Below are 16,519 nucleotides of genomic sequence, written 5' to 3' on the forward strand. Positions count from 1 at the left end.
AACACACTATTCTAGGGGTAGATAACCCTACTTTGCTCAAGCAATGTATAGTATCCTCGGGCCCCAATCCATGGACCCCTAGCGTAGTGGAGGACATCAGTAGCATCTCTGATATGGAGAGCAAATTCGAGAAATATTGTAATTTATATTCAATTAAGGAAGGGAGCAAGTTGGTTAATGTGGGCCATGTGTAAGAAAGCCTTAAAAGAGCATGTAGAATTGAACGATAAATTATTAGCTAAAGAGAAAGAATGCAAGCAGATAGGCACAGAAAAGGATTTTTTGATCACAATGGCTAATTGCTTAAATTATCAATTAGACTATTCTAAGCAGCAGATAGAGCACCAGCAAACTCAGGAAAATAAAATGAAGGCCCAAATTTTAGCTTTAGAAGTGCAGGCAAATCAGGTCCCAGGCCTAAAACAACTAACCAGAGAGCTAATACTGCAGACGTCCCCTATAGGTGAGCATAACACTGACCATGTAAGACAAAAAATACAGGATTCTCACATGCAGATATCATATACCTCAGGTCTCCCATATGCCCCTCCAAATACAGCCACAGCCATGCCTGTTTCAGCCGTGGTAAAAGTATCTGAGTCTAGACCTCTAGCAGGAGGACTCACCCAAATGATTAGTTCCCAGCCCCTCTCACAGACAGATATGGAGGCAATAGCCAAACAGATAGGTAAGATAGATCCAGATAGGTTCCCCCATGCTTGTGTGGTACTATGGAAATTGGAACAGGAAGGGAGGCTTGATACAGATGAATTAATTAAAGTGATCCGTCTCTGTATCAAACCTGAATTTGCAGAACAATTGGAGGGAGCTATTGAATTGACAAAACAAAGGGGTTTCTCTTTGCTAAATTTGGCAATGGCTGCGAGTGTATCCTTTGGCATGAGAACGTTCAAGACCCTAAGTGCATATGTCCGGCAGGACAAAAATGAGGGTATTGAAGATTATGTAAGGAGAGCAATCATATTGCTAATTATGACAGGGCAAGTAGAAGGAAGAGATTCCGGAAGGCAGATTCCAGGAGACCTTCTAGATGTGCTCATAGATGAGAATCTAAGAGAAATTTGTCAGGGCATGCATCCCACTATTGCTAGAGTATTGTGCTCGTGGGGCACAGGTGAGCTAACCTCTGCTAGAATTTTGTGCATGAAGGCCAGAAATGTACTAAGGTATCAACCCTATGTCTCATACCCAGTGGCAGCAGCCGGACCCGCTCTATACCCTGATTTAGCTCCATATCAAGAACAGGCCCCCCAGGCCCCCCTCACAGCATCCAAACCCCAGTGCATAGGAACACAGCCTGTTCTGTATTCTGATTTAGGCGCTCATGAAAATAAGCCACCAGTTGAATATTCAGCTCCTCAACACACAGATGCACCACCTAGTCCGCATTCTGACCTAAGCTCCCATAGAAGTGAACCTCTAATAAAGAAATCAGCTCCTAAGTATGTAGATACTGAAACCCACAAGCAAGCATGTGACATTTTGAAATCTCATGGTGAGAATATTTCATATTGGGAGAACAAACCCACCAGTGTCCTTACGGCAAGAGCATTACGTATAGCTACCCAGAACTTTTATAACAAGAGAAATTTGCCGCCAGATAAGCAGAAACCTATAACTGCAGGTCCTACCGTGCCAGACACTGACATATTCTCAGGCCTCCTTGAAATGTATTTCAATGAGACATGAGGAGACGCGTCTAGCCTGGACTGGACTTCTCCACAGCATGACCCACTCTGCATATGGCAGTGGGATCCAGGTGGTTGATTTTTAGTATAGGTTGGACAGGAAATAGGAAAAGGTTTTTGCTAAGAACCTTTTGTAAATAGTTTCTAAGGATTTAAAATGTAGCTTCTATTGTTCTTTTGAATGTGTAAGATTTAATAATGTCTCTCTCTGCAATAAGTAAGATTTAAAATGTCTCTCTGTGATAGCTTCTATTGTAATTTGTTTTTGATAAATATTGTTTAAGGATTTAGAAATGTTTTTTTCTGATAAGTGACTCCCACTAGAGCAGAATCTGAATACTAAGAAGTTTTAAAAATGCCTCCTTATAATAGTCACAATTCCTATTAGCTGACATGTTCCAAGGTTCAATATCCACTATTCAGAGACTCATTTCTCTCAATACACCCATGTAAATAGTCCAATATCTTTGCTATTGTTTTATTTTAATTCTGCTTGATGTTAGTGTTGAGATTGTAACTTTTTACTTCTATTGTTATAGTTATTTGTGATTCTCCATTCCAATATTGTGTAAATATTGTCTCTAAGAATCAAGAGAGGGAAATATGTAGCATGATATAAGTTTAATTCTCAGAGTTATTGGTTTTGCTGGATCAGATCCAAATCATATAAAATATACAGCTGCAAAGACTTTACTTCCCCCATCTCCTCTGGAAAACTACTGAGAAGCTGGATGAATACCTAAGGCCATCAATACCTCTCCAAAAATAGCAGCACCTAACAAAAGACTATACCTCCACCTATTCTCAGACAAGGACTAAGCCCATCTAAGCTCAATCACCCTCAGACAATAGAGCAGCAGATGTTCCTTTCCAAAGACAGCTATCTCAGAGACTGCAGTAACAAAAGACTACACCTCCACCTATTTTCAGACAAAGACTAAGCCCATCTAAGCTCAATCACTCTCAGACAATGGACTAGCAGATGTCCAGGCAGGAAGTCTTATGATGTCATTGAACATGTGACCTGTTACCATGCTCCATCTCAAAACTAGATGTCCAGAATTCAGCTACCCAGAAGCTTTCTAATTGGACCAAGGGCAACCTCCTGACGCAAGTCTAAAAATAGCCTGGTAGATAAATGCCCAGTTCAGACACTTTAAAAGCAGGGGCTCTTTCTTTAGAAGGATAGTTAGTTCTTCATGGCTGTTCCTGATGCTCCTGTCCTAGTCGCTGCTGCCCTGAAGTGATTAAATCTAAAAGCAAGCTAGAATCTCCTGGAATCCTGACTTCTCAAGCTGGACATCACATCCACCTGAAAGAAACGGCTTCAAGCTCCATCAGACAGCAAATCTACAAAGAAACTTCCTGTTCCAGCAAGGATCTCCTGCATCACTCTCCATAGCAGCCTCCATCAATGTGAGTTATCCAGCTTCATTTACAATCAAACCTGTTATTTTGTAGCATACTTCCATTGGTAAAAGATCCTCTCTAAAATTGCCTCTCTGTTGTAAACTTGTTACCTTGCCTGTATTAGAAATAAACATTTTCTTTTAAAGTTAACTATCTGGCCTTTATATTGGGAAAAACACATGTCCTCACATGTGCAAGCTCCAAATGCTTTAAGCACATGTTCCTAAACGTACAATGCAGGTTAATGTAATTAATTCAAATTTAGTGTATTTACTTCCCCTTTTCCTTACATATGCTTATCTTATTACCTTATAGGTAATTGGGGGATAATAAAACAGAATCAAAATATATCTTAAAACTTAGAAATACAGCACATGTTGTGACCACATGCTCTGAGCAATCCCCTCTATTCTTAAATATCATTTTGGAACTGTAACATTTCCAGTAACAGTCGGGACTCATACCTCCTGTGTGAGGACAATACTGAGACTAAAGGAGAGGAGACTTGTGGAGAGTTTTGGGAAGAACTATTGCAAGAACAGATAAGATATGTAGCAGAAATTCAATGGAATTGTGTTTGATAACAAGCATTGAACGTTGTGGTACAGTGACAAGACCAAGTGATCAAGTGCAAGAGTTGCAAAGAAAAAATACCTGTTTTACCCAATACAAGAAAGGAAAAGCGGATTTTGGACACTGTTATAGTGGGTTAAGATCTAAGGTTACAGTATTATGAGGAGGACATTTGAATTATCTTACATGAGGGGCACATATATTCTTTTCAGAAAATTATTGGTGAAACTGTGCTACGGACTTACATAGCTTGCTTTAGGAGTGTATGCAGGTGTGAATGAAAGTAAGGGGGGTCACGTGATGCCTGCTTCCTAGGAGGACGTGGATCTGAGCGGCTCCCCTGACACCTGCTAAAAACTGCTAAAAAATACACAGATCCTGCTGGGATAAACGCTGGTACCTGCTCATTAAGGAACAGAGAGTATCCCCAGACGTACTTGAGAACGCTGGGTAACTGAGGTATGCCCACAAAAGGGCAACGAACAGCAAAGGTAACGTGGATCCCGAATCCAGTCAAGATGGCGACGCCGCAAAAGGCCCCGAGTTCAGACTCGGATTCGCTCCCACCCCCGACGCTCATGTAGACTGCAGAATGGGTGCAGGAGATCACACAATCAGTATCGGCGGCATTAGCTGACAGATTGAATAAGCTGCAATCAGCAGTGGAGGAAATCCACGAAAAATTCGATGCCCACACCCAACGGCTCCAAGAGATGGAGCAGCGCATAACAACAGGCGAGGAGGAAGCGAGGGCCACGGCGAACCTGGTTGCCGCGTTGCAGAAAGAGGCGGGAGAACTTAGAGAGAGGATTGAGGAGCAGGAGAATCGCAGCCGCAGGAACAATATCCGTGTGAGCGGCTTACCTGAGACGGTGGCGGGCACTGAACTTTACCGGTTTTTTGACTCCTGGTTGCCCCGAGCGCTGGGTCTGGAGGAATCCACAAGCACCTTCTGCTGTGATAGAGCCCATCGGATGGGGGTCAAGGGAGACACTAACACCAGACCGCGCACTGCTATAGCCCATTACACCAACTGGCTCTCCAAAGAACAGATCGTGAAAGCATTTCGAATGAAGGGGAGCGTGGATTATGAGAATCACCGACTGCTGTTGTTCAATGACTACTCTGCACGTGTTGCAGCACAAAGGAGAGCAATGGCGCCCACGTGCTCTGAGCTTCATAAGAAGGGAGTGAGATTCGCGCTTATGTACCCCGCTAAACTACGCATATGACATGGCGGACAGACAATTCTTGTGCAGGAGGTGGGGGAAGCTCAAGAATTTCTGCGCAAGATGACCGTGGCAGCACAAGAGGGGTGAGAAAGCCAGAGCAATGAGAGCTAGAAAGATTTCTGCAATAAATGATGCGACATATCGATGACCCTGAGGCATCATAGTGAAAAAGAACTTGAACCTTTGCTGTTGATAGGTTTGTTTGTTACTGATGTTGGGCTGAGTTCCTATTTACAGATTTAATCGGGGAGAGAGTTGGGGGATAGAAAAGGTTGTTATTTGATTGGGGGGGGGGTTCCCTTATGTTCTTGGACTTTCAGAGTTGGGACTGTAACTTTAATTCAGGAGGGCGGGGATCTGAGTACTTAAGGCTCATGATGAGTGGGGGGAGGGGGAGCTGCTGAGAAGATCCTAGGAAGGTGAAGGATGCAGAAGGAGAGGAAGGGGGGGGAAGAGGGGGGAGGGGAGGGATGGGAGGCAGGGGACAGAGGGTGGGAGGGGAAGGGGTGGGGAGTGGGTGAGGGGGTGTATGCTTGTGGCGGATGTATGGGTAGGCATGATAAGGGAACGGGGGGTGGGGGGAGTAAGATTGCACACACAAAACGTAACCTACAGGCTAGGACACAGGAGAGAGAATGAAGATGGAGTAATGCAGTGCGGGGTAAAGAGGCTAGAGCGTCAGAGAGCGGGAACTCGCTGGTCCAGCTGGGAGACTGGCGGGTATGGTGCTAGCATGGCCATGGAGAGTGTTCTCCTGTGTGGTGATGATGGCTAATTTGAAAGTGGTCACGCTTAATGTGGACGGGTTGCATTCCCGGTTAAGAGAACCAAGGTACTCTCATGGCTGAAAAAAGAGAGAACAGACATAGCATTCATTCAGGAAACTCATTTAACCGCAACAGAACATCAAAAACTTAGAAGGGCTGGGTGGGGAAGTAGATATGCCTCCTATACTTCTAGGCAGCGGGGGGGTGGCTATTTTAATACACAAACAATTGCCTTTCAACCACCCACAAAGTGATCTCGGACAAAGGAAGGGCGATATGTGTTTGTTCTGGGTGACCTATGGGGCCAGAGGTTCTTATTGTGCAATGTTTATGGGCCCAAGTGTATTCCCAAAAATTCTATGCAGATTTAGTAGCTAGGGTGGCACCCTTCCCAGATTGCCACATAGTGATGGGGGGAGACTTTAATTTCGTGGCTGACCAGACAGTGGACAGTAAGCCCCGGAGGCTAAGAGGCGGGAATTGGGAGAGCAAGGGGATTAATTTCTTAACATCTGAATTAGGGCTAGTGGATCTATGGCGACTCTTGCACCCATATGACAGCGAATTCACCTTTTATTCTCACCCCCATAACACATACTCTCGGATTGATTACCTCCTTACCACTCCTTCGTTGCTTTCCCGGTCCTCTCATGTCCACATAGTGGATTGCGCACTCAGTGATCGCTCGGCGGTCACTATGACGGTATCTTTTACTGAGGGGCCGGGGGAGCGAGTGTGGAAGTTTCCCTCCTCACTATATCATGATAGGGAATTTCAGGAATACTTAAGAGATAAGTGGTTAGATTACCAAGCGTATAACCAAACGGCGGATGTTGATGCAGGCACATACTGGGAGGCCTCAAAGGCAGTGATGAGGGGTCATATAATAGCATACAACGGCAGGGAGGAAAAAGAGAAGAGAGGCAGATCTTTTGAGGCTGTCCAGTGAGTTCACCAATTAAGACGGGCACATACGAGTACTATGAATGCTTCAGATCGGGCTCGAATGGCAGAGGTTAGACGCCAGATAGATAACATCCTGACTCAAAGAGGCACAGAGGGACATATACTTTCAACGTTTTAAATTATTCAAGTGGGGAAATAGGCGGGGAAATTGTTAGCCACCCTGGTACGACCATACCGTAAGCGGCAAATCATCACTACTATTAGAGATGATACCGGTAGAGAGTATACTAAAGGGCAGCACATCACACAACAATTTGTGAATTATTACAGCTCCTTATACGGGGCTCGAGACTTTGACTATGAGGCTTGTGAGGGGTTTTTTCGAGATGTTCATCTCTCTACGCTTACGCCCAAGCAATTGCAGGACCCTAAATGGCCCCATTGTAGAGCGGAATCCGACAAGCTATTAAATCTTTACAATTGACTAAGGCACCAGGGCCTGATGGCTATGGCCCAGAGTACTACCGAATGATCGCAGATCTGGTAGCAGCCCCCATGGGAGCGTGGTTTAATGGGATAGCGGAAAAGGGGCTGCCTATACAATACAATATGGCCCACATAGTATTAATACCAAAGCCGGGTAAGGATGTGACCCAGGTAGGCTCTTATCGCCCCATATCACTGCTTAATCAAGACATTAAACTTTTGGCAGCTATACTGGCTAAACGCATGAATGGGATAGTTTCCTGCTTGGTGCACGAGGATCAGGTAGGCTTTGTCCCAGGACGCTACGCCTCTACGAACATTATGAGGGCTCTTTTAGCCGTCCATGAGTGTAAAGGTAAGGGGGGGCTGGCAGTAATTGCTGGGTTAGATATGGAAAAAGCGTTCGACAGTATCTCGTGGCAATACCTATTCTGGACCTTAAACCGGTTCGGTATTATAGGGCCGTACATCTCTTGGATTAGAGCGCTTTACACTGCCCCAATGGCCAGGCTGTTGATTAATGGTACACTTACAGAGAGCTTCCCTTTACAAAGGGGAACTCGACAGGGTTGCCCAATGTCGCCGCTCCTCTTTCTGTTAGCCATCGAACCGCTAGCCATAAAAATCAGGGACAGCAGACACATGCAGGGGATACGGGTGGGCACACAAGAATTTAGAGTGAATCTATTCACGGATGATATCTTAATCTATATGGCAAATGGGACCAGAGACCTACCTGGGGTTCTTACGATAGTGGGGGAATTTGGGAATCTATCAGGCATAGGCGTAGACTGGGGGGGGGCGAGGGGGGGGCAATGCCCCCCCAAACGACGAGGACGTGGACTGGCGCTAGAATGAAAAAAAAAAAACAAAAAACAAGCAGGCACGCGCTCGTCTCCGTCCACTTCGCTGCTTCCCTGCCCTCTCTGTCTGCAATCCCACCCGAAAGGAAATGACATCAGAGGAAGGCGGGACGGACGCAGACAGAGAGGGCAGGGAAGCAGCGAAGCAGACGGAGACGAGTGTGTCTATCTACCTCCTCTCTTCCTACCCTCCGGCGCAGGCAGCACCAATCTTCTCTAAGCCTTTCTTGTTCCTGGCAGCGGTAGCGACGTACACGCTGCCTTCAGCTCTGCCCCGAAGCCTTCTCTTCAAGTTCCTGTTCCCGCATAGGTGGGAACAGGAACTTGAAGAGAAGGCTTCCGGGGCAGACCGAAGGCAGCGTGTATACGTCGCTACCGCTGCCAGGAGCACAGAAAGGTTGAAGAAGACTGCTGCCTGCACCGGAGGGAGGGAGGGGGTAAACGGAGTCACGATCCTGGACCTCGCGGGGGGGGGGCAGCAGAGGGAAGATGAATGGGACTGGGAGGGTGGAGAGCAGAGAGAAGGAGTAAGAGATGGATGGGACTGGGAGGGGGGGAAGCAGAGTGAAGGAGCAGGAGATGGATGGGACTGGGAGGGTGGGAAGCAGTGGGAAGGAGCAGGAGATGGATGGGACTGGGAGGGGTGGGAAGCAGAGGGAAGGAGCAAGAGATGGATGGGACTGGGAGGGGTGGGTGGGGAGCAGAGGGAAGGACCAGGAATTGGATGGGACTGGGAGGGTGGGAAGCAGAGTGAAGGAGCAGGAGATGGATGGGACTGGGAGGGGTGGGAAGCAGTGGGAAGGAGCAGGAGATGGATGGGACTGGGAGGGGGTGGGAAGCAGAGGGAAGGAGCAAGAGATGGATGGGACTGGGAGGGGTGGGTGGGGAGCAGAGGGAAGGACCAGGAATTGGATTGGACTGGGAAAGGAGGTGAGCAGAGGGAAGGAACAGAAGATGGATGGGACTGCGAGGGGTGGGGAGCAGAGGGATGGACCAGGAGATGGATGGGATTTGGAGAGGTCAGGCACAGCAGAGGGAAGGAGCAAGAGATGGATGGGACGGAGGGATGGTGAGCAGAGGGAAGGAACAGAAGATGGATGGGACTGGGAGGGTGGGGAGCAGAGGGAAGGAGCAAGAGATGGATGGGACTGGGAGGGTGGGTGGGGAGCAGAGGGAAGGACCAGGAATTGGATTGACTGGGAAAGGAGGTGAGCAGAGGGAAGGAGCAGGAGATGGATGGGACTGGGAGGGGTGGGGAGCAGTGGGAAGGAGCAGGAGATGGATGGGACTGGGAGGGGTGGGAAGCGGAGGGAAGGAGCAAGAGATGGATGGGACTGGGAGGGGTGGGTGGGGAGCAGAGGGAAGGACCAGGAATTGGATGGGACTGGGAGGGTGGGAAGCAGAGTGAAGGAGCAGGAGATGGATGGGACTGGGGAGGGTGGGAAGCAGTGGGAAGGAGCAGGAGATGGATGGGGACTGGGAGGGGTGGGAAGCAGAGGGAAGGAGCAAGAGATGGATGGGACTGGGAGGGGTGGGTGGGGAGCGAGGGAAGGACCAGGAATTGGATGGACTGGGAAAGGAGGTGAGCAGAGGGAAGGAACAGAAGATGGATGGGACTGCGAGGGGTGGGGAGCAGAGGGATGGACCAGGAGATGGATGGGATTTGGAGAGGTCAGGCACAGCAGAGGGAAGGAGCAAGAGATGGATGGGACGGAGGGATGGTGAGCAGAGGGAAGGAACAGAAGATGGATGGGACTGGGAGGGGTGGGGAGCAGAGGGAAGGAGCAAGAGATGGATGTGACTGGGAGGGTGGGGAGCAGAGGGAAGCCTACTGGAAAGAAGACACTGCATAAAACAGAAGACACTGGGATCAAAGCGAATAGAAAAACTACATGATCAGACAACAAAGGTAAATAAAAGTTTATTTTATTCATAATTTATTAATTGAAATGTGTCAGCTTTTTGAAATGTGCATCTGGATATTTTGCCTGTAAATTTCATTTCCTTCCTCCATATTAGCATATTCATTTGCATATGTATATATGCAAATGATATGCTAATATGCTCCGCCCATTTTTTTTTTGCCCCCCCCCCCCCCCCCCAAATGAAACAGCCAAACTACGCCTATGCTATCAGGTCTGCAAGTAAATCGCGCCAAATCGGAACTACTCCCGATGTCGGGAGGCTCCGAGGCTTCTGGTCTGCCGGGATTACCAATACCGTATGCTAGGGGAGCCGTGCGTTACCTGGGAATTTATCTCAGTGTTAACGCATTAATCTTTTATAAAAAAAATGTAGTTGACCCCTTGGAAAATATAAGGAAGCTTTGTGATCGATGGAAGCACTTGCCGCTTTCTCTAATGGGCAGAATAGTCTTAGTCAAAATGGTCCTTCTGCCAAAAATATTATATCCTTTACAAGCAGCTCCTATTTGGATATTGAGGAGAGATGAACGGTTGTATCGATCTATCATCCGTTCTTTTATTTGGCGGGGAAAAGGGGCTTGAAGGACATCAAAAGTTATCCCTCAGTAGGAATATGGGGGGGTTGGCGCTGCCCGAGCTACGCTTGTATAACATAGCTGCGCTTATGCGACTCATTTTTGAAGGCATGACGAGTCAATATAAGTTTTTGCCGGGCGAGGGGTTGGAAGGCTGGTGCGCACCGTGGTCTTTTACAAACCTAATACACATGAAACCCAGTACTGTATATGATACAGCAGGGAGGCTGGCTTTTTTACAACCCTTGCGGAGGGCGTGGGTGTGATGGAGAGAGCACCAGAATCGGGTACCGGAGGTCTCTCCTTTCTTAGGAATGGTGGGCAACGCGGACTTTCCCGCAGGAATACGATACTCTGTGTTTGACAAATGGAAGGAACAGGGCTGTGTGATGCTGGGTCACCTTATGGAGCAGGGGCAGGAACATTTACAATCCTTTGATCAACTGAAAGACAGGTGGGACATTCCCAATCATCATTTCTTACAGTACCTTCAAGTGCGACACTATTTTTCCTCTCTAGTAAGGGCATATGGGGATCAATGGCAATGGGGGCCTTTAGATAAGATCCTTCTACGTACACCATTCAAGGCAAACAGCCTCTCCACGTGGTATAAAATCTTACTTATGAATGGGCCCGTAGGGGGGATGGAGAGATTGACAGACCAGTGGAATAAAGAGTTGAATATGAACTATACCACAAAACAATTCAGTAAGCTCTTCCCCACTATTTATGACATGGTAAAGGTAGCGGATCTGCAGGAAACGCAATACAAGATACTGCAACAGGCATACATTACTAAGGCTAGGGGAGTGGTCATGGGGTTGTGGGGGGAAGGCCAATGTACTAAATGCAAGCAGGGATGGGGGAGTCTCAACACATTCTTTCTAGAATGCCCGTCTCTCTGTGTGGAACCGAGGCATTTCAGGTAATCAGAGAAGTCACAAAAAGGCAGATTGAATGGGATTATGCATCTTTATTATTGGGGGATCAAACTATACTCATAGCCCAGGGCCTTTCCAAATCATGCAGGAAATTCATATATACCTCTCTCCTATTGATAAAGAAAACGATATTACAATTCTGGACCTCCACGGAGAGCGCTCCGGTGAAGGTGTTGGTATGCTAAGATGAGAGCATTTGGGGAGAATGAGCGCCGCATTTACTCTAACGCACCAAAGCTTGCTACTATACAATATCATAGCATGTGGATGGAATGCTTAAGAGTGTTATCTTTACAAGGGGATGTAGATGAGGGGGAGGGTGGGAGGGGGGTGAATGGGGTGTGACTGTTGGGCAATGGAATGGGATAGGATGGTGAGAATGGAGATGACTCTGGGGATCAGGATAGGAAGAGGGGGGAAAATGGAAAATACAGTGTGTGGTGTGAGCCATGCGGGTAAATATTGTTTAGTTGACATGGAAGGTTCAGCTTGCGGTTTCTGTGTTTTCAAGTATAATTGCAATTTGTAAGTTTAAAGTGCCTGCGAGCACACACTGATGTACTGTGTTTATAAAAATAAACAAAACAAAACAAAAAAGAAAGTAAGGATTAAGGACAATTTTTAAACATGTATGTTTTTTTTTAACTTAATTAAAAAAACAGTTGAATAAAAGAATTTTGCAGATAAAAACGAGAGTGGTTACGGTGAGGAGGTAGTTATATAATTTTGTAATCAGAGTACAATAAGGAAACTTAGTGGGGAATTTAGTGGATTGTTCTTTTTATTGAGATGTGACTATAAATTAATGGATGTGAGGTAAATGGAAGTTAGAGGGGGGAGACTGCTAATGTTCTTTAGTCTAGGGCTAAAGACTACCTAAACCTACAAAAAAATTGATTTTTTTGGACCCATATACTGTGCTATGCTGCATCAGACCAAGGCCCATGAAAACTAACATCCTGCCTCCCAACTTCTGCATATGAGGTCAACCAGTGCCCGTTTAGAAATTGTTCCAGTTGGGCAGATGCAGAGGGAGGATGAATTTTCCAACAGGGGAACTTTTTGCCAAGGGGTGGAGATTTGGGCTAGGGGAGTGATTGCTTTTGCTTAGTGTCCTGAGTGTGGAATATAGGGAAGAGACTGCCCACTAAACTACCAGGGTTTTTAGCATAGGGAGCAGGGGAGTTTCTAATCGGGTCTTGCATGCCCCTAAATAAAATTGTGGTCTGACACTGCATGTTGCCAAAGCCAGGAATACACTGTTTAGTGAATCCTGTTGCAATGTACTTTACGGGTAAAATGGCATAGAAAACATGCCATTTTACCACAGTTAGTAAATAAGCCCCTTTGGAAAAAAAAAGTGGAAATTGGATATGTGACCCCTGAGGCAGACACCTTTGTGCGTCGAAACACAGACCGTGTCGGGTCCTTGAATTATCAATAAAGTTTTCCATCATCAATCTCCCAAGTTGGTCTAGTCTGTGGTCAGCCTCTACTTCCTTTGTACTGTGTTTATTTCATGAAAGAACATTAGCAACACAAGTTCAGTTATAAAATGATAATTAGCATTCCTACTATTGGTAATTTAATGGTTCTATTTACTAGCCTACGGTAAATAACACATTGTAAGCTATTTTACCACAGGTTTCACTAACCTCTGATACTTGGTACTACAGGTTGGTGAATCCTGTAGTAAATGTATTTTTACAGTGTTGCATTTGGGATTATCATATGTTCCCAACAGGGCTGGCGAGAGACTGAACCGAGCCCGGGGCAGGGCCACCGCCCTCCAACCCCCCCCCCCCCCCGCCCCCGATCGATGCTGCTGCCTATTTAGCTGGCAGGGATCCCGAGGCCCCAGGCCCCACCAGCAGAAGACGTCTTCCTCTAGCGCTGACTGCCTGCTCCTGCGGCTGCTTTTCTTCTCGGGGCATGCTCTGTTTCAAAACCGAGCATGCACGCCTGAGAGGAAAAACAGTCTCTCAGCAATGGGCAGAAAGAGCAGCGCTGGAGGAAGCTCTGGGTCACCCCCAGCCTCCAGGGGGGGGGGGGGGACCCAGCGCCGGAGTTTTCTCTCTCCTGCTCCTGTTGGGACGCGATTACTCAGGTCCCATCAGGAGCGAGAGAGAGAATCCGGCGCCGTCCCCCCTTGGAGGCCCGGGGAATTTTGCTCCCACTCTTCCCCCACCCCTCAGTGGCCCTGGTTCCCAATCACAGTAAAGCAGAGATAGTGGGCCATTACTTAGGTACACTACTAGCAAGGGGCCAGCAGGGCTATGTACCAAAATTCCCCCCTCCCCCGATCTGTGTTTGAAAAAAATGTACAGCTTCTCCTTCTGATTACTGATCCTTTATAGGATCCCCAATTGCCTCCCCAGCCTAATGCCTCAATCTCTTTTAGTGCTATGACATAGACTGCTTGTTTCCCTACCCATCCCTTTTTTAAAAAATAATGTGGTCCCCTCTGAAGCCTCACACTCCCCTCCATGCCCACCACAAATCTCAGCATGATCTTTGTTAGGTAGTTGGGGGCAAGAGTAGTCTGTATTTATTCCTACCCTTGCAATTGCCACCTCCACAATAGTACCCTTTTAGCCCCTAGAGGTATTATTGTGATATTACCATTAGTAGGTAGGCTGCCAAATAAGGTAATGTTACAAGATTCAAAGGCTGATAACTTGTGATGTGTTTCACCAAAAGCTACTAGCCCTGAGCACTGTTGGTGTCAGCACTGTGCTGATCTCTGAAACTTACCCTTCCTTTGTGCATCCTCCCCCCCCCCCCCCTTTCTCCCCAGACCTCAGAAGCTATGTCCCAGCACTGTATTCTCTGAATACATCAAGCATGCACAAGGACTAGGTCAAGCTGTACTCATACACCCTGCCACTGTATGCAAGCCTGGAGGAGCAGGCCTACTGTGGGTGTGGTCTGACGTCGCATAGGAGCCAACTTTTCAAAATTATTGGGGGTGCCTAAGCCCAATGGAAATGACCCCTCCCTGGACACATACAAGGAAGTTTCTCAATATTGGGGTGCTCAAGCACCCACAGAGTCGGCTCCAATGTACTCTGTGCACTCTGACTGCAACTGGAGGATTCATCACATTAAGGTCTTAGGGACCAACATGGCACATTGGTTCCAAGATCTACGGCTGAAGCAGGAACTAGGAAAGAGCAATAACTGGGCAGACTAGATGAAACAGTGTAAGGCATTTTTCTGTCATAAAACCGCTATACCATCAGCTCATTCTTACAGACATCCAATTTCAATTTTAAGAAACATCTACATATGCAGGAGTTAGGGTTTTCACACCATAACTGCACAATCAGATATTTACATTAAACATGAATGATGAACATTTATACAGGGAGCCAGGAACTAGAGGCTTTAAAACACAGCAGCTCTGGAACAAGATAGCTAACTATTCAGCAAAAAATTGAAGTGTAAACTCTTGTGTTCAGCAGAAATTGCTTGAGAGCTTTTGCATAAGATTATAGGACTATAAATGTGTCAGGCTAGATTTGAGAAATGTTTATCAAGCCCAGCTTCCTGTCTCAGATCGTGGTGAAGATGGAATACTGGAAAATCACAGAGTCCTCACGTAGAAAAACCATGATGAAACAAGACTTGAAGTAATAAGGAACTTTATTCAGTATCTGTGGCTCATACAGAAAGGACCCAACACGGCAGTGTTTTGTCAAACAATGCCTGCATCAGGGGTCAAACACATCTAAAATTCTAGTGAATCTCTGATTTGTAGTTCAATATATGCACGATTGTATCTGCCTATTGCCGGTTCATTAAGGTTTTACAATTGTTGCCTCCTACTTTCTTATGTCAGTGATACATTTTAGATGTGTTTGATGCCTGACGCAGGCATTGTTTGTCAAAACACAGCCTTGTCAGGTTCTTTCTGTATGTGCCACAGATGTTGAATAAGTTGCCTTGTTGTCTCAAGTTTTTCATCACCTCACTGCTTTGTTCTACTTAGATCATGGTGAATCCAGGTCACACGAATGTACCTAGCAAAACCCAAAAGAGCAGATTAATTCCCTTCTTTGTTTATACCCACAGATGAGCGGTGGCTTTCCCCAGTCTATCTGGCTAAAAACTATTTATGGACTTTCTCAGAATATTTCATATGGCTAAATAACTACCACCATAAAAAATGGAGATGGAGAGGAACCTGAAAGCGGGTAAATCAAAGGAACCTGAAGACAGAGAAGAACCTTGAAGCAGGCGAGTGCAGAGGAACCTGGGGAAAGAGGGGGAGAGGAACCTGGAAGTGGGGTTACACAGCAGAATATGAGGAAGAAGGGGGTGATGGAAAGAAACCTGGAAGTAGGGTAATGCAGAGGTACCTGAGGAAGGAGGGGGAGATGGAAAGGACATGGGATACATTGTTGGCATAAGCTATGTCATAGTAAACAACAGGCCACCCCTACAAAAATCTCTCTCACACATACTTAGAAAGTAAAAAAAAATAAAACAGGGGAAAAGACCTCAGTAATAACCATACATCTTCTTTTAAGAAAATAGAAGGAAACATACATGAAGAAAGAGCAAACAATGAGACAAGGAACACATGCTCACTCTGTACCTGCCCATGCTGACTTGCTACTACTCTGAAACTGAGAAAAACCTGAAAAGGGAGAACAAACTGGAAGTGGGATAATGTAGAGGAACCTAGGAAAGGAGGGTGAGGGGGACATGGAGCGGAATCTGAGAAAGGAAGGGGATATGGAGAGGAACGTGAGGAAAGAGGGGGAAATGGAGAGGAACCTGGAAGTGGGGGTAATGCAGTGAAACATGAGGAAGGAGAGGGTGATGAACCTGGAAACAGGGTTATGTAGAGGAGCCTGAGGAAGGGGGTGGGAAGATAGAGAACAGCCTGGAACAGGAGTAATGCAGAGGTACCTGAGGAAGGAGAGGGAGATGGAGAGGAATCTGAGGAAGGAGGGGAAGTTGGAGAGGAACCTGAAAGTGGAGTAATGCAGTGGAACATGATGAAGGAGGGGGAGTAAAGAGGAACCTGAGGAAAGAGGTGGAGATGGAGAGGAGCCTGGAAGCAGGGTAATGCAGAGTAGCTTAAGGAAGGGGGGGGGGGGAGATGGAAAGAAACCTGTAAGTGG

Source organism: Microcaecilia unicolor, chromosome 8 (assembly GCF_901765095.1).
Source record: "Microcaecilia unicolor chromosome 8, aMicUni1.1, whole genome shotgun sequence".
In the NCBI taxonomy this organism is placed as follows: domain Eukaryota; kingdom Metazoa; phylum Chordata; class Amphibia; order Gymnophiona; family Siphonopidae; genus Microcaecilia; species Microcaecilia unicolor.